General features: G+C 35.9%; 1 protein-coding gene across 4 annotated transcripts in view; it reads left to right on the top strand.

The window, feature by feature from the left end:
- RYK (receptor like tyrosine kinase) overlaps window positions 1–16,212 on the top strand; it is a 108,263-nt gene that overhangs the window by 12,263 nt on the left and 79,788 nt on the right. The gene's annotated exons all lie outside the window — the stretch shown is intronic.

Genomic DNA, 16,212 nt, shown 5'->3' with positions numbered 1-16,212 from the left:
ACTTGCAATGCGTGCATGAGCTTGGTGAGATCATTTTCTTCTTTAAATAGTGCAGGAACCAATGATAAATCATTTTCCAGAGTAGCATTTTACCAGATACTAGAACATTCTGGCACTGTGGCAGGGCATGCTTTCTATTTTATGTTATAGTGCTAGAGATTATGGGTTGTGTTTTTGTTAACTATCCTTAGATAGGAATTGGGAAGCACTTTTAACATCTCTGCAGTTGTGGTACAAATCACGTCTTTGGGGGGAATTCTTTTATGGATTTTTTTTTTAAGATGACAAATATATTAATGGGATGTGAAGTCTTGTTCCCTGATCCTGTATTTTAGTGTCGGCTGTCTTTATAATTTCTTATCCATCTGCTATAGTATTTTCAGATGGGGGAGGTGACAGTATTACTTGAGTCATCCATTTGAAATCAAAAGTGATGATACTCTTGAAGAGAAAAAAAAGTGACCATGCTCCCCCTTTGATTCCACACAACTTCTCCCAAAGGTGATATCATCACAGGTACTAGAGAGGCAAACCTGAGCACAGCATTTGTGATGGAGAGCTTTGGGTTTCCATTTTCAGGGATCACAGAATTACAGTGAAAGTTATGTACTGAAATGGAAGACAGGAGAGGGGAGATACTTGGTAATAGAATAGTCACATCCTGTAGCCTGGTCTCTTAAAGCAGTGGCAACTAATAGCCATTCCAGTGGATTGTTTTAAGTGAGCTATTATTGATTTTGATCACACATCGTGTATTCTTCCTGAAGTGGCAAATTGAGGAAAGGTGCTCAGTGATTACAGATGCCGACTTTTCCTTGAGAGGATCAGGAGGTTCCCTTCCTTGACGTTGACCCCCCTAGCTGCTTCATAGGAACCAAAAGGATGGGCCACTCACTTTTCCTTCAGAGAGGCCAATTTTAGGCAGGGGATGAGGAGGCAGCTTGTAGGAAGAGGGTGGAAGGAAGGAGCATATTTACTTTGTCTTCCATTGTTGATGTCTTCTTTCTCTTAAAAGCTCACTTTAATTCTTTTTATTCTCTCTGTGTACATGTATACACTTTCAACCTCATTCTATCCAGACACTTACGATTGCAGGAGAAATGTAGGAGGAAAATCTGAATGGGCAAAGATTACATGAAAAAAATCTCATTTAGTCTACAAGATTATTGTTTAAACAGCTATGGGGATTGAAGATTTATGTGCTTTTTTATTTTTAATTACGAAGAAAGGATGCCCCTTTGCTATAGTCTAACATTTGTAAATTCCTTTCTTATGATGTAGTTAAATATTAGGCCTCAGCTAATTTTCTAGGTATAATTTGACTGTAGCTAGACTTATGAGATTTTGATGGACAAATTGTTACTTTATTACATCTATTTCAGTTTGCTAGTTTCCATAAACTAGGAAAATTTGAAATAAGAGCTCTGTATTTATTTAATTTAAGCGTTGATTAAAATACAGAGTATTTAGTGGCTTCATACATAGTAAGTGATTTTGGCTTTTTTCCACTGGCTTGTATACCACACTGTCTTCAGAACCTAGAAGATTATCTTGACTAAATAAATTTTTAACTTAAGTTTTGACTAGCATTTGGAAACCATGGATGATATCATAGAATAATAAGAGTTTTGGCTGACATTTGGAAACCATGAATGATATCATAGAATAATAGAATTTTGTGGCTGAGGAGGGACTTTTAACTTCGTTTGGTTTAACTCCCTTGTTTTATAGTTGAGAAAATTGATGCCTGGAGAAGGTGGTTAAATAATTGATTGCCAGAGGTCACTCAGCTACTCATTAGCAAAAACTCTGCTTTAGTTCTGTTTCTACAACATCACTTTTGTTTTTCTGTCTTAACTGATTCCTGATGTTTTCTTTAAAATATCATTTCCCTTAAAATCTATCTTGATGTAGTTGATTTTTATCAACAGCCAGCCATTCATGCATCTCACATTTGAGTACCTACAAATACACTGAGACTCCAGCCTTGCTTGTGAGGTGTGCAAGGTGGTGGGGAAGACAGACATGTGAACAGCTCCTGGAATGTATATTGTTAAGTGCTGTAAAGGTGGCTCTTTTTTAAAGGGAGGTGAATTGGTCATTGGCACTAATTGACCATTGTTGTGGCCTTAGGAAAGTAACAGTTAACTTTTAAAATCATGTAGAATAATTTTTAAACTATTATGTTATTTGAACTTGAGCCACACAGGCCAGGTCATGTAGAACACAGGCCTTGAATTAAGCTTGAGCTTAGTGTTGTTTAGGGGAAAATGAATATTCTTTGAAGGATATTGAGAGTTTAGCAGAAATAACTTTGGTTTTTCAGCTTGGAATTTGGGATGTTTAAAAATAACTTATGAACAAATGTCATATTTTCTAACAAGAGAGTAACATTCCTACTTTGCTGGAATTGGCAGTGAGAAATTTTTCTGGTTATTATAGTTGAAGAATTGAAATGTTTTTCATCTTAGGTTAGAAGAGAAAAAGTCTGTACATTCTAACAACAAAATGCTACCTCTTCAGTCCACGGTTGTTCACCCTCGCTCCTGCCTGCCTTCCCGCAGAGCCCCTTTCCATCTTCCACCCACTGTAGTTTGCCTACTCTGTCCTCTTTTCTGCTGATCCTTTCACTTTTATCTTGTGGCACTCCAGTTCTGTTTTGAGGTCTCCTCTGACTTTTGTCATAGTACTGTTATCTCTTCAGCTTAACGGAAACCCAATTTCTTCTTGTAAAATTTTCCTCATAATCCTTTCTAGTCACTGGAAGCCAGTTTTAGTACACTCCCTCCCCATTTATGGGGCAGGGGGTCAGCTTTTTTCTTTTCTTTTTTTAAAATAATTTATTGGGTGAAATTCACATGACATAAAATTAACCATTGTAAAGCGAACAAATAATTCAGTGACATTTAGTACAGACACCATGTGGTGCAACCACCAACCCTGTCTAGTTCCAGAATATTTCCATTGCTCCAGAGTAAAACTCCTCACCCACTAAACAGTTTTTTCTCATCTTCCTCTCCCCTCAGCCTCTGGCAACCGCCAGTTTGTGTTCTATTTCTGTGGATTTATCTGTCCTGGATATTTTATATAAATGGGCTAATACAATATGAGATCTTGTCTATCTGGCTTCTTTTATTTAGGGTGATGTTTTAGGGGTTCATTCACATTGTAGCATGTATCAGCACTTCATTTCTTTCTATGACTGAATAGTATTCCATTCTATGTATATACCACATTTGTTTATTCATTCATCTGTTGATATACATTTGGGCTGTTTCCACATCTTTACTATTGTGAGTAATGCTGCTATAAACATGTGTGTTAAGTACTTGAGTACCCGTTTTCAGTTTTGGATATATACCTAGGAGTGGAATTGTGGGTCATGTGGTAATTCTGTGTTTAACCTTTTGAGGAACTACCAAATTTTTTTACAGTGGCTGAGCTGTTTTGCAGCCCCACCAGCAATGTACAGAAGTTCTAATTTCTCCATGTCCTTGCTAACACTTGTTTTCTGTTTGTTTGTTTTTTAATTAAAGCTGTCCTAGTGAATGTAAAGTGATAACCTAGTTGTGGTTTTGATTTTTATTTCCCTAATGGCTATAGATGTTCGTGTGTTCGTTGGCTGTGTGTGTGTTTTCTTTGGAGAAATGTCTATTCATGTCCCTTGCCCATTTTTAAATTGCCTTTTTGTTGTTGAGTTGTAAGAGTTCTTTATTTATTGTGGATACTAGACCCTTATCAGGTACATAACTTGCAATATTTTCCTCCATTTTCTAGGTTGTCTTCATCTTGATAATGTCTTTCAATGTGCAGAAGTTTTTATGAAGTCCAATTTATCTACTTTTCTTCTGTTGCTCTTGCTTTTAGTGCCATATCTTACAATCCATTGCTAAATCCAAGGTCATGAAAATTTATCCCTATATTTTCTTCTAATAGTTTAATAGCTTTAGGTCTTACAGATAGGTTATTGATGTATTTTGAATTGGTTTTTATATATGGTGTGAAATAAGGGTCTGATTTTCGTTCTTTTCACATGTGGATATCCAGTTGTCCCAGCAGCATTTGTTGAAGAGGCTATTCTTTCCCCATTAAGTGGTCTTGGCACTCTTGTCAAAAATCAGTTGGTTAGGGAATTCCCTGGTGGTACAGTGGTTAGGACTCCGTGCTCCCAATGCAGGGGTCCTGGGTTTGATCTCTGGTCAGGGAACTAGATCCTGCATGCTGCAACTTAAAAAAAAAAAAATCCCGCGTGCTGCAAATAAAGATCCCACGTACTGTAACAAAGATCCTGTGTGCTGCAGCTAAGGCCCAGCACAGCCAAATAAATACATAAATATTTTTTTAAAAATTAGTTGGCCAAAAATATATAGACTTATTTCTGTACTCTCAGTTCTATTCCATCAGTCTAGCTGTCTGTCATTATACCCATACCACGGTATTTTGGTTTCTGTGGCTTTGTGGTGAGTTTTGAAATTGGAAGCATGACTCAACTGTGTTCTTTTTCAAGATTGTTTTGGCTGTTAGAGGCCACTTGCAATTCCATATTAATTTGAGAATCCACTTTTCCATTTCTGCAAAAAAGGGGGTTAGAATTTTGATAGGGGTTGCACTGATATATCCCTTTGGGTAGTATTGCCACCTTAACAATAGTAATAATACGTCTTCCAATCCATGAAGATGAGGTGTCTTTCCATTTATTTAGGTCTTCCTTAATTTCAGCAATGTTTTATAGTTTTCAGTGTATAAATCTTTCATTTCCTTGTGTAAATTTTTTGTTAGGTATTTTATTCTTTTGGGTGCTATTATAAATGGAGTTGTTTTCTTAATTTCCTTTTTGGATTGTTCATTAAGGGACCAGCTTTTATCATGCATTATATGCTTCCTTTCTTACTTTGATTTTTGGTTGTTTTGCCCCAGGACAGTGACTCAGCATCCTCTTCTCTTTTGATATTACTGAGATTTATTGATACTTATATGACCTTTGAATTAGGGTTGTTGCAGTCACTCAGTTGCAAGATGATCCTCAGTGACTATACCCTGACTTGTTTTCATTATTTCCCTCCCTTTATCCCAAAGGATATTAAAATCTACTGTGATTTTATTTTTTCCTCCGCTGTTACTCCTTTGACCACGCTGGTGTCCTGGTTCTCAGGTCCCTTTTCTATTAAATAAAGCAGTCATTGAAATGGCCACTTTGGACTTGGTCCTTTTCTCAGCCCTTGGAACTTCCTTGTTCTGATCAGGACACCCCAACCTGCTTTCTCAGTCACTCCCTTCTACTGGAACCAGGCTCTGTTTCCTCCTGGTCTCTTAAAGAGTTAACCTTTTCCTGGCTTGTGCACAACTGGCTCAATTTACCTCATACCTGTCAGAATGGCCATCATCAAAAAATGTACTAAGGATAAATGCTGGAGAGGGTGAGGAGGAAAGGAAACCCTCCTGCATTGTTGGTGGGAATGTAAATTGATACAGCCACTGTGGAGAATAGTATGGAGATTCCTTAACAAACTAAAAATAGAACTACCATATGACCCATCACTCCCACTACTGGGCATGTACCCTGAGAAAACCATAATTCAAAAAGACACATGTAGCGGGAATATGTGTATAAATACAGATGATTGAACTTGGTGTACCTCAAAAAGAATAAATAAATAAATAAAAAGAAAGCTAAAAAAAAAAAAAGACACATGTAGCCCAATGTTCATTGTAGCGTAGCGCTACTTACAATAGCCAGGACATGGAAACAACCTAAATGTCCATCATCAGATAAAAAGATAAAGAAGATGTGGTACATGTGTATAATGGAATATTAGCCATAAAAAGAAATGAAATTGGGTCATTTGTAGAGATGTAGATGGACCTAGAGTCTGTCATACAGAGTGAAGTAAGTCAGAATGGGAAAAGCAGATATCGTATGTTAAAGCATATTTATGGAATCTAGAAAAATGGTACAGATGAACCTATTTGCAGGGCAGGAATAGAAAGGCAGACGTAGAGAATGGCAGTGTGGACACTGAGGGCGAAGGGGAGGGTGGGATGAACTGGGAGATTAGGCTTGACATAAATACACGACCCTGTGTAAAATAGATAGCTAGTGGGGACCTGCTGTATAGCACAGGGAGCTCAGCTCCATGCTCTGTGATGACTTAGATGGGTGGAATTGGGGGAGGGGAGGTCCAAGAGGGAGGGAGTGTATGTATGTGTGTGTGTGTGTGTGTGTGTGTATATATATATATATATATATATATATATAGCTGATTCACTTCACTGTACAGCAGAAAAAAGAAAGCATCACTGAATAAATTGTTTCTCTCACTGCCTCTCTACCATTCCTCACTGCCTACTTCTGTGCAGAGCCTACCACACCACTCCCAGACAATAAGCCCTGCTATCTTTTGCCCCTGCTTTGATACTGCATTTAATTGTTATTGTCATATTTGAAACACTAATAATTAGTAGCAATTAGAAAGAAGTAGGTTATCTAGATTCTGTCTTCATTTGTCTTTTACTTTTCTCTTTCTTAAAATTTTTTTTGAGCATGATAGGGAAGGAAGAAAAAAGATCACAATCAGAAATAAATGTATGATAGTCTCTACAGGTCTCATTTTTTCCTAAAAATCAATTTGTTTAAAATTCTTTTTATTTTATTAGCTTTATTTCCTGATTATCAGTGTAAAAACATACTTATAGGCCATTTGGAAAGTGTACAGGACCATAAAGAAGAAGAAAAGTATATATTATTTAACCATGCATTGGCAGTCTTTAGTAAATATCTTTCCAGTATTTTTTCCATGTTCTCATTTTTTCTTTGTGTAGTTGAAGTCTTAGAATATAGGTAACTCTTTGAGATAGATGGTACTTCACAGTCTATGATGTTATATTTTCCCTCCCTCTGTGTCTTCTTATCTGTGGTCAGATTGCGGCCTGTGCATTTTCTACCTTTTGAAACTGATTGTGCTTTTCCTTATAGCTGATCACTTTTTCTAAATCTCTTATGGATGCTTTGAAAAGATTGAATTTCCTTTAGGGTATGGTCTTGGTGTGTCTACATGTCCACTTAGCCATATTGATTATGGATTAGGATAAACATATCAACATGCTAAGATCAGTCATAACTGATAGTTTTGTACCATGATTAAACTTACATTGGGTTCTCTTCATATTTCTAATATTTGGGGATATTTTGGACTCTTTACATTTTGATATAGAGTTATATTCATGATGATTATACTTGAAGTATTATGCATGATGTAAACCTCTTCTTAGTATAAAATGAAAAGTGTTGTTAACCTCTTAGTATGTTTTGGAGTAACTTTTCTGGGGAAAGATACATAATTGGTGTGTTTTTTGAAAATCTGTTGTCTTTGCAGATGATGAAAATTTGTCTGAGAATATAGTTCTTGGCCCGCTTCTGATTCTCCTGAAACCTGTAGCTTTGTTGCCTTCCCTATCATCTTCAGGATTTCCCATGTTATCTTCATTTAGACAGTGAGCATGGGTAGTCCAAGGATTTTCTTCTTCTTTCAGCCCCAGTGTCACTGTTGCATGGTGAAATTCTTTACAAGCTTTGGTCTTCTCTTTTCAGTTCATAGTGCTTTGCCAAATTTTACCTTTTGGTTGGGTATTTTAAGGGAAAGTTGAAGGAAGATGTTTTGATCATTAGTCATTTATTATTAGTGTTAATCTTGATATATCACAGATATCTTTAGCAATATTATTTTTTTTAATCGAATGTTGTTTGAGGGCTTTCTCTCAAGCTTTTACTGGCCTTCATAGATTATTTTAGGCAGTAATTGGGTTTTTGTTTAGTGAATTGCTGCAGCTGTATGCATATTTCTTTAAACATGTTTTTTTATTTTTATTTTTGTTTTTCTCAGTTTAACTTAACTTTCATAGAAAATTTCAGAAAAAGAATAAAAACATAACCCATTATCCACCATTTATAATCAACCACTGTTCATATTTTTTGGTATTTCCTTTCATTTCTGAGAAATGGAACACACACATTGTGTATATACGTGTAGAATGTTTTTTTAAGAACTTTTATTGAGATACAGTTAACAGAAAATAAACTGCATATATTTAGAGTGTACAATTTGCTATTTTTTTCTTATTAGTAATGTATATATGGCAGTCCCAATTAGAGTTTTTTTCTTTTTAATGCAGGTCCTCTGGTTTTTTTTTTTAACCTTTTTATAAATTGAAGTATAGTTAATTTACAATGCTGTGTTGGTTTCAGGTATATAGCAAAGTGATTCAGTTATATATGTAATGGAATCTATATATTCTGAATATATATATAATGGAATATATATATTCTTTTTTAGATTCTTTTCCATTATAGGTTATTACAAGACATTGAATGTAGTTCCCTGTGCTGTACAGTAGGTCCTTGCTGGTTATCTGTTTTATACATAGTAGTGTGTATATGTTAATCCCAAACTCCTAATTTATACTGCCCCCATCCCCTTTGATAACCATAAGTTTGTTTTCTGTGTCTATGAGTCTATTTCTGTTTTATAAATAAGTTCATTTGTATCGGTTTTTTTTAGATTTAACATATAAGTGATATATGATATTTGTCTTTGACTTAGTTCACTTTATATGATAATCTCTGGGTCCATCCATGTTACTGCAAATGGCATTATTTCAGTCTTTTTTATGGCTGAGTAATACTCTGTTGTATACATATACCACATCTTCTTTATCCATTCATCTCTTGATGAACATTTAGGTTGCTTCCATGTCTTGGCTGTTGTAAATTGTGCTGCTATGAACATTGGGGGTGCATATACATGTACATTTAACTTTAATTTACCAGACATTTATTGAATACTCATATTATGCAAGGGAACTATTCTAGATGCCAGACATTGTTAAAAATATGCTGTATATAGTTTGTATCTTGCCTGTTCTTATTTAATGCTACTTTCTAAGCAAAACTCAGTTCATTAAAATTTATTTGTAACAGTTCTGTTCATGGCTTCATAGTCTTTTTCAGTGTTTTTTTTTGTCATTAAAGCCTGTCTTCAAAGGGGAAGCTCAATATGTCACATGGACGAACGGGGAGAGATTTCACTGAAGGGGTGTAATGGCTTGGAGTACCACCTCTCTCCTTCTCCAAAGAAAAATTGTTGAAAACTGTTGTTCTCTGTTATGGATGTATTATGGTTTATTGATCACTGCTCTGTTGCTGGTAATTTGTATTGTTACTTTTCTTCAATTTTAAATATTAATTTGATTACTATCTTTATACATAAACATTTGTATCTATATTTGGTTTCCTTAGAATGAAGTTTTAGAATTGGACTTACTGGGTCAGAGTATAAATATATATAAAACATTGATATATGTTCACAAATTGCTTGCTTGCCACACCCTCCGTAGAAGTCAGTATTGTATTTAAAGAATATAAGCATTTCTGTTACAACATCAGATACATTCCTAAAAACAAAAAACAAACCTTTAAGGTTTCCAAGTCACTGAAAATAAGAGGACTTATGGGAAAAATAAGGTTAAGGGCAAACCATTCAAGACCTCTGCAATTTTCAAACCAAGTACTAACAAAAGCATAATTCGTACCTTATAAGATAACTTGAACAGCCTAGTCAGACCACTTAGGGTGGTGGAGGCTGCTTCAGAGGAGAGTTAAAGATGTTAAAACATAATAGGATGGAAATCACTGGCTTGCATGATCTTGAGATTAGTGCAGATGAAAGCAGCTTTCTAAGCCAGTGGGGCTGCCATGGAGTTAGGCACAAGAGAAAGTGCAGCTTTCTGGATCCAGGAACCATGCAGAGACTGGTGGTGCTCCTCTGAGGAGCGAGCCCTGCATGCAGGTGCTTATTTTTAGTTTTCTTAAAATAGGGGTGAGAGGGCTTCTGCCTGATGGTAGCTGAGCTGCATGAGGGTCTTTTCCTTTTCCACTCAAAGTTATAATTCTCCAGCTGCTATTCCAGTTCCCCTTGCCTGGGAAAATTCAAATGTGAACTGACACAATTTCTATGTTTTACTGGTATTGTTATTTTATTTACTAACCACTTACAAGCTAATTGGTGTTCAGGAACCTGTCATATGACAGAACAGACTGTGTTTGCTAATTTGATAGGTGAAAATGTGAACCTAATTTTAATGGCTTCTTTGAAGAAATTCAAACCCTTTCAAACTAGGAATAACTACCTTCATTAATAAAGAATGGCTGTTTCAAAAACAAATGTTTTCAAAATCTAGTTAGGAAGCAACAACTCTGTTTAGTGGTTGTATTGCAATTTTAGTACCTCAGTCTAGGGCAGTGAATTTAAAATTTTCAGTGTATTTTGGTGGCCATTAAGTGTTTATAGATATGGATCACAGGGCTCCAAACTGTCAACAGTTTATGCATATTATTTTATTTGTTGAGCATAGCAGTCATGGTTTTGAGGTGACTCTCATTTGTGGGAATGACTTCATTTAGGATTATGCAGCATTTAGTTATAGCACCAGAGAAGACAGGGAGTAGGGGAGTCAAGCCAGTTCAGGATTGGGTGTTTCACATCTTGATATAGGCTGTAGGAGAAAGTTGAGGGTACTGATAAGAAAGTAATTGCAATAATTGGGGTTGAAGCCAGTAAGAAGAAAATAAGGAAATGGTTGCTATAATCAAATGAGAGAAACAAGAGGATTATGGACACTGGAGATATTATGAATCCAGAGAACAGCTGTTGTAACAATAAAGGGAAGGGGCTGAAGAGCTACTAACTATTGAGATAATTACAGTTTAAGATTTTGGAGGTATAGCAATTTATATATTACCACCGTCCATAGAAGTGGGTTGCTTTGGTATGGATGAAGATTGTTGGAGTTGAGGAATGGAAGGAACATTGAAGGATGGATTGAGAAGTGATTGGTCGCAAGTACATTGGGAGTCTGCCGTAATGAGTCACAGGAGAAGGGTGTGTAGAAATGTCATAAACTGGTTCCACAATCCTCAGTGAATGAGGTGGCTAAGATACTGGTAAGGAGCTTTATGTAGAGTTGAGTTTACAGAACCCCTAGATGTTCTTGACACTTTGAACTGTGTCTGGAAAACTTAAATATTTACACATCATTGTTATTATTACCAGTAATGACATTATAACTGTTATTTATTAGGAACAGAATTTTTTATTTTCCTGTGAATGATGTGTGAAATTTAAATTTGGAAGTTGTTGATCTTTTGAGATTATTTTTTTTCTGAAACTTTTTATGTTGGTGCTGGTAACATTCTGTGTTATGCAAGTTTTTTTTAAATTAATTTTATTTCTCTATTTTTGGCTGCGTTGGGTCTTCGCTGCTGCACACGAGCTTTCTCTAGTTGCGGCGAGTGGGGGCTACTCTTCATTGCTGTACCTGGGCTTCTCATCACAGTGGGTTCTCTGGTTATAGAGCACAGGCTCTAGGCACGTGAGCTCAGTAGTTGTGGCTCATGGGCTTAGTTGCTCCACAGCATATGGATCTTCCTGGAGCAGGGCTGGAACCCGTGTCCCCTGCATTGGCAGGTGGATTCTTAACCACTGCACCACCAGGAAGTCCCCATGCAAGGTTTTTTGAGATTAGAAAAAAGAGGTAAAAGCTGTTGTTGACTCGTTTTTCCCCCCCCCCTTTAAAAAAATTTAGGTAAACTTTACATATAATGAAACGTGCAGATATTAAATGTACAGTTGGTTGAGTTTTGAAAAATGCATGCACCTGGGTAACCACCACCCCAGTTAGATGCAGGACATTTCCATCACCCCAGGAAGTTCCCTTTGTAATCAGTTCACTAGTCTCCCTCCCAGCCCCCTCCAAAGCAACCACAGTGATCTGATTTCTGTCACCACAAATTAGTTTTGCCTGCTCTAGAATGTTATATAAATAGAATTATATAGGATGTACTCTGTACAGCTTCCTTGACTCCTGTAGTCTGTGAGAGTCATTTTGTTACAGTCTCAACAGTTTATTTTCGCTGCTGAGTAGTAGTCCATTGTATGAATATACCACAATTGGTTATTCATTCATCTGCTGATGGACATTTGTGTTGTTTCCAGTTTTGGCTATCAGTGTTGTATCACATATGGGTTTTTTTTTTGTGTAGTCATGTTTTCATTTCTTTTGGATAATTAGCTAGGAGTGGAATTACTGGATCTAAGTAGGCATGTGCTTAACTTTATAAGAAACTGCCTGTTTTCCAAAGTAGTTGAACATTTTTACATCCCCAGCAATGTATGAGAGTTGCAGCTGCTCCACATCCTTGCCAACATTTAGTCATTCTTGTGAGTGGAAACTATATCTCATTGTGGTTTTAATTTGTATTTCACTGATAACTAATGATGTTTAGCACCTTGTCTTATACTTATTGTCTATTTAGATATCTTTTCTTACAAAATATATGTTCACATCTTTTGCCCATTTTACTTAATTGGGTTGTCTTTTTATTTTTGGTTCATAAGAGATCTTTATTCTAGAAACAAGTCCTTTTAGGTAGATGTGTTGTGAATATTTTCTCCCAGTTTGTGACTTGAATTTCATTTTCTTTATATCTTTTGAGGAGCAGAAGTTCTTAATTTGAATGCTGGCCAATTCATCAATTTTTTCTTTTTGGGTTCATGGTTTGTGTGGCTAGTCCAAGAAATGTTTGCTTAACCCAGGTTGTAAAGATATTCATTTTCTTCTAGAAGCCTTATAGTTTTAGCCTTTACATTTAGATCTGTAATCTATTTCAGATCAGGTTTTCTGTGATATGTAAGATAGGGCTCAAGATTTTTTCCCCCCATACCTTTATCCATTTAGTTTAGCATCACTTTATTTGAATTGCCATTGTGCCTTTGTTGAAATTCCGTTGACCCTTTACTTGTGGGTTTACTTTTGGATTCTGTTCTGTTCCACTGATATATCTATCCTTGTACCAGTGCCATACTGTTTTGATTACTGTAGCTCTTCATCCTGTTGTGAAATCAGGTAATGTGAGTCTTCCAACATTGTCCTTTTTTTTTTTCTTTTTTTCAAGATTATTTTGGCATTTAAATTTCATTTTAGAGTTAATTTATTTCTTCAAAAAAAATCTTAGGATTTTGATTAGGATTACTTTAAATCAGTAGATCAATTTAAGAAACCTGACATCTTAACGATGTTGAGGCTTATGGTATCTCTCCACTTACTTAGGTCATCTCTAATTTTTCTTAGCCATGTTATATAGTTTTCAAGTAAAGAAGTCTTACTTATCTTTAGTTAGAATTATTTCTAGATATTAGTTTTTTTTTTAATGTTATGGTATTGATTTTTAAATTTTATTTTCCAATTGTTACTATATATAGAAATATTAATTTTTTGAATATTGGCCTTGTATTCTGAGACTTTGCTAATAAATTCATGAGTTGGTTTTAGTAGTATTTTATTAATAGTAGATTTCATAGTGTTTTCTCTGCACACGTAATCCTGTCATCTGTAAATAAGGAGCTGTAGTTCATCCTCCTTAACTTTTATGCTTTTTGTCTTATACAGTGGCTATGACCTCCAGTACAAGGTTGAATAGAAGTATTGGAGTGGACATCCTTGCCTTGTTTCTGATCTTAGAAATAAGAATTTAAATTCACCATTGAGTATGATGTTAGCTATAGTGTTTTTGTAGATGCTCTTTACCAGATTGAGAAGGTGTATTTCTCTTCGTGGTTTGCCCAGTTTTTTGTCATTATTAGGCTTCAGATTTTACCAAATGCATTTTCTGCATCTGTTGAGATGATCTGGGTTTGTAACTTTTATTCTGTTAACATGTTTAATTATATTGATTTTAAAGGTTTCAACACTTTCATAAATACAGGTCATGATATATTAACCTTTTTCTATATTGCTAGTCTCAGTTTGCTGATGTTCGATAGAGAATGTGCCTGTGTTCACAAGAGAGGTCAGTCTGTAATTTTCTTACAATGTTTTTGTCAGGTTTTAATATCAGTGTAACTCATAAAATGAGTTAGGAAGTTCTTTCTTTGACTATTTTCTGATAGTTTGTGCAAGATTGGTATTACATCTTCCTTAAATGTTTTGATAGAATTCATCTGGACCTGAAGCTTTAAGGGAAGGTTTTTAATTATTTGAATTTTTAATTTCTTCTTTTTGGTTTTGGTAAATTCAAGGATTTTTCTATCTTATCTAAATAATTGAATTGTCATTAAGTTGTTCATAATATTCTTTTTTTTTTAATGTCCATAGGATTTGTAGTAACATTCCCTCTTCATTACTAAATATTGTTAATTTGTGTCTTCTCTCTTTTTTTCTTAGTCTTGCAAAAGGGTTTAACTGTTTTACTAATCTTTTCAGGTAATCATCTTTTGGCTTTATCCTTATAGCTAATTTGTGTGGTGTTTGATCAAAGAAGGTAGCCTGCATTATTTCAAGTTAGGATCCATTTTTTAAAATGTGTGTGAGTCTAATTCATGACTAACCTCCCTTATTTCATGTTCATAATTATATCATTCAAATTATATGTCCACATTAAATTTTGATCTGTTTTGATCTTTTGTTTTCTGAAGGATGTTAGTTTCCAACTATGATTGTGGATTTATTTCTTCTTAATTTTTTTTTTTGCTTTCTATATTTGAAGCTCGTTTGTTAGTTGCACTACTGTATCTTATGTTTTTATGAATATGAACTTTTCTTACTAGTAAATTCATATTAATTAATGAATTTATTAATATAAAGTCTTTTTACTTTGAGTTCTAGTTTGTCTCATGTCAGTACTGCCATTTACTTCTTTGTTTTTCTCCTCCCCCCTTATAAATTTATTTATTTATTTATTTATTTATTTGCGGTGTTGGGTCTTCGTTGCTGCACACAGGCTTTCTCCAGTTGCAGCAAGTGGGGGCTACTCTTCGTTGTGGTGCGCGGGCTCCTCATTGCCATGGCTTCTCTTGTTGTGGAGCACGGGCTCTAGGAGCATGGGCTTCAGTAGCTGTGGCACACAGGCTCAATAGTTGTGGCTCACAGGCTCTAACGTGCAGGCTCAATAGTTATGGCGCACGGGCTTAGATGCTCTGAGGCATGTGGGATCTTCCTGGAGCAGGGATTGAACCCATGTTCCCTGCATTGGCAGGTGGATTCTTAACCACTGCGCCACCTAGGAAGTTCCCCCCCTCACCTCCCCTTTTAAACTGGCATATATTTTAAAATTTTGTTCTGGATGTTGGGTTGGCCAGAAAGTTCCTTTGGCTTTTTCTGTTGGCCAAAACGTTCGTTTGGGTTTTTCCATAAGGTGTTACAGAAGATGTTATGGAAAAACCCAAAGGAACGTTTTGGCCAACCCAGTATATCTCCTATGAGCAGCATCAATCTAGACTAGAGTAAGACTCAAGCATTTTAAAAACAAGCAAAATGTAAGGTACTTACAATTATTGTGTTTGCTGATGGCTTTGCCAGCTTTCTTGTTGCATTTCTCTCCCACCTTTCTCCCACCTTCTTACCTTCTTTCCCTGACCCGCCCTTCTCCAGCCCCACCAGTCCTCCCTCCCCAGGTGTTTGCTAGCACTTCCTGTTCTGCCAGCAGGGAGAGCCTTTTGCAGAAGACCTCTAACTTTCATTGCATTTGGTATCCTGTATAGGATAAATAAAGCAGTGCTACTCAGCCAGTGCAGCAACCTTCCCCTATGTTAGCCTCAAATCTCATTTCTGAATTAATGATTGTATTAGATTCAGTTCAGAAATGAGAAAACTAATTTTACAGGAGAAACGCCTATAACAGAGTTACTTGTTTCTGTATCTGTATCTTAGGAGGTGTGAGAGGCTCACCTTGACCTCTTTGCATACCACAAGGTGTTTTAGACTCACGGTGGTATAAGACTCAGTAAATATGAAATTTACATTTCAGTTGGCCTTCCCTGTACCTTTTGCCCTCACATGTGTGGTATATGTGTCATGCATTACTAGGGGGACGCCTAGTCACAACTTTAAATAACAGTAAATCAGTTGAGAGAATGTACTCCCTGCTTTTATTCTTTCAGTTCTTTTGGATTATCATGGAGAAAACCTTTGATTCTTTACTTCTCACAAACACTTGGCTATTCTCCTCTTTCTTGCTTTTTGTAAACAATGAGCTGGGCTCAGGCTCACTGCCTTGGTGTAGGCAACAGTATTTAGCTAGCATATAGTAATGTTGTTTTGTTTTCCTTTTGATTTTTTTTCATTACCTTGTATTTTTTCACAATAATTGCTGGTTTTCCACTC

The sequence above is a fragment of the Hippopotamus amphibius genome, chromosome 6 (assembly GCF_030028045.1).
Source record: "Hippopotamus amphibius kiboko isolate mHipAmp2 chromosome 6, mHipAmp2.hap2, whole genome shotgun sequence".
Taxonomy (NCBI): Eukaryota; Metazoa; Chordata; class Mammalia; order Artiodactyla; family Hippopotamidae; genus Hippopotamus; species Hippopotamus amphibius.
The sequence above is the reverse complement of the archived record's forward strand: the minus strand, read 5'-3'. Positions and strand labels throughout refer to the sequence as shown.